Consider the following 3,337-nt stretch of genomic DNA (forward strand, 5'->3'; position numbering starts at 1 on the left):
CTTTCCCTTATACTTGTTCTTTATTATATCCTGATACTCCAGCAAATAATACTATTTAAAACTATTTCTCAAGAAATCTGCAAAATGTCTAACTGTCTTGGGTTATTAGTTCAATAAAACATTAACCAAATAACCTAATCAATTACTACTGTTTAAAATTTATAGTAAGAAACTTATTAAAAACAACGAAGAGGGGCCAGCAGGTGGTGTAATGGTTAAGGCCCTGGACTCCCACAGTTCAAGTTCTGGACTTGACAGCTTGAAACGCACACCAGGTGCATGTGCATGCATGCCCAAAATTCCAAGAGGAAAATGGAGCAGAAGGGATTGTGGCATGGCCATCCCCCCGGGGATGATTTCTCACTTTCTTGCTCTCTCTCTCTCTCTCTCTCTCTCTCTCTCTTTGATGAGCACATGCACTCCACAGAAAAACAAAACAAAACAAAAAACACCCAACAACTAAGACTATCTATGTTCCAAATATAAGCCAATTTATCTCTACACTTATATAGAGATAATATTTGGTTTACTCTGGCTGAGTAGGTGAACCACTAGGATCATTTGGTCCCCTCCTAGTGGAACTGTCTCAGATCCCTACTGTTTCTTTATTACTGAAGCATCTCATTAGGGAAGGATCCGTCATTCAAGGGCTCAAATAAATCCCGAGCTCTTCCCCCTGGCCCATCCTATCCCTCACATTAAAAACTGCAAGTTGGATACAATTTGCCAGTACCTTGCTGAGAAGTTCTGCATCTATATTCATCAGAGATATTGGTCTATACTTTTCCTTCTTTGCCATATCCTTGTCTGTTTTAAGGATAAGGGTGATGGTCAGTATCGTACCTGTTTCCACACAGATGTATGAGAAGGTTACAAGATACATGAACTTTAAGGTCTGACCTGGCTATGTGATTTTAGGAATCCCAGGACCAAGAGTTCCTTTTCAATAAAGATTGGCTATAAATAATAATTTTTAAAAATGTTTTTAACTGCAAGTTGGTTGTGCTTCTATGACTTTTTCACTTGAGCTTGTATACCTGAGTTGAGTTTTTCAATGTGAGGGTCACAGTAAGAAAATACGGATCTTTGTTGTTCTTGTGCACTGCAATCTTTCCTTTCAAGGCTTTACCTGCTTTAACGGAAAATGGCTTTTCCAACAGAAATGCTGATTGTTTGCAGTATGTTTTGTTACTCTGCGGTTCTGTAGAGAACACAACCCTGTTCTGGCAAATCTTCTCAAAATATACATACTTATGTAGCCAGAAATTGCCATGTGCATGCATGTCTTTGTGAGTTTCAGGGTAAAAGCTGAAGAAAACACCAAATCTGAGACAGATATTACATGGCAATTCATATGCTTAATAACACAAGGGTCTGAAATAAGAGTCTTTGGATCTAAAACTTCTACAACAGCTTCTGGAATAACCACTTTCTCCATGTAGGACATGTGGAAGATAGAGACATCCTCCCAAAAACAACTCTATTAGCGTGTTTGTTCCTATCACTCGCTGCTGCAAGGCTAATGGCGCAGGTCAGGGTAGACCAGCCCTCCCTTTACCAAGTACTTGTTCCTTGCATAAAGGACAGAGCCTGACGGAGACGCGAAGAGAAGAAAATAGCCCATCCACTCAGATAGAATAGCAACCACTTTTCTGCAGTAAGGGACTTTAATCTTTCCTTTAATTAGTGTAATAGTATCTTCAAACTTATTCAGTTTTATATTATCCATTGCTTAGTAAAGTATTTCGGATAGATCAACTCCAAGAACCATCTTTGCCCCAGCTTTAGCAGCAAACATAGAATTCCAGTTCCATACCCAGCATTCAAAACTACCTTAGCTTTGAAAATATGTGGATTTTGGTATGTAAAATCTTGGTAGCTTTCTGTCCATGCTTTGTCCAAATTGAAGTAAAAGGTCATCTTCTAGTACTGACTTCATATACTCTTTTTCTTCCAAGGCACTGGATTGTATATGGAATTCATATACTCAACTATAGGATTCTTAAGTCTAATAAAATATATTAGTTCAGGGACCAACAGATGGCATAATGGTTACGTTGCTGGACTCCCACGTAGTCAGCCACGGTTTGAGTCCCAGACCTGGTAACTTAAAATTCACATCGGGCGTGTGTGCGCGTGCCCAAAATCCCGAGAAGAGACTATAAGAGAAAGACTGTGGCATGGTCATCTCCCCTGGGGGATGATTTCTCATTTTCTGTCTCTCTGTCTTTCTCTGTCTTTCCAGTGAGCACACGGACCCTATAGCAAAAATCTCTCAAAAGAAAAAGTATTAATTTAATGTATCCATAAATTTCAAGTTCATGTTTATGGACCATGCTATCAATACTGAATTGACACTCAGACTTTCAGTGTGAAGATGCTTCTTCAGCAGACATGAATAACCAGCAGTGCCTGACGCTAACGAGACGTTTCTTCAGCAGGCGTGAATAACCAGCAGTGCCTGACGCTAACGAGCACTTGGCCATGCAGCCATGGAAGCCCCGTCTGCTGGGGGCAGGACCTGGCAACTTCAATTTGTGGCAAGATGACATATAGTTGGTGTGTTTGTTCTAGCCTCAGTTGGATAACAGAACGGTTAGGAAATGTTTAGAGTGAGAAAGTTCAGAAGATTTCACAGTAGTTATTGAGGAGGACAGATATAGACAGTCGCTTTACCTGGTTCATTCGTATGGAAAAGCCATAGGAAGAAATATGGTTCTTGCTTTTCATGTGATGAAAGAAAATTATTTCAGTAAAACAAATGAAGCCATCAACTGGCTACTGAGTTAATGGACAGACTGATCATCTGAGTATTAAATTGACAGTTAAGAATGAAGTTGAACTGATTTCTTAAATCATCTGAAATAGTAATTGAACCTGGGAACACAAAGAATAAATGAATAAGTTGTTACTTATTGTCATAGACCACCATGCCTTTTCACTTCCTACCTAAAATTAGGAGGTTAGCTGCCCCTTAGGCCCTGTAGACAGGTAACCTGTCTACGTTACAATAGTTAAAATTCTGACTCCATCACTAGTTACATAACCTTGAAAAGGTTACTTAACTGTCTGTGCTTCATTTTCTCATCTTTAAAAAGGAGACAAGGTCCGGCTCCTGAGGTACAGTCAGTAGCATACCTCAGTACAAAACTGGAAGTGACATGCCATCCAGGGTTCAAGTTTCAGGACCGGTGGACTGGAAAACACCCCAGCAGGTGCACTCGTGCCCAGGATCCTGACTGGATAGAGGACTGGAGGAAGTGAATCATAACATGACCAAGTCCTGTGGAGGGTGCTTCTCTCTTTCTCTCTCTGTCTCTCTCTCAGGCACCCATGT

At 40.3% G+C, this 3,337-nt stretch overlaps 1 pseudogene; it reads right to left on the minus strand.

Annotated features, from left to right (window-relative positions):
* Positions 1-1,019: 1,019 nt before the first annotated feature.
* Positions 1,020-1,920, minus strand: LOC102500898 (protein arginine N-methyltransferase 3-like; annotated as a pseudogene).
* Positions 1,921-3,337: the final 1,417 nt, after the last annotated feature.

The sequence above is a fragment of the Tupaia chinensis genome, unplaced genomic scaffold (assembly GCF_000334495.1).
Source record: "Tupaia chinensis unplaced genomic scaffold, TupChi_1.0 Scaffold000037_21, whole genome shotgun sequence".
Classification (NCBI taxonomy): domain Eukaryota; kingdom Metazoa; phylum Chordata; class Mammalia; order Scandentia; family Tupaiidae; genus Tupaia; species Tupaia belangeri.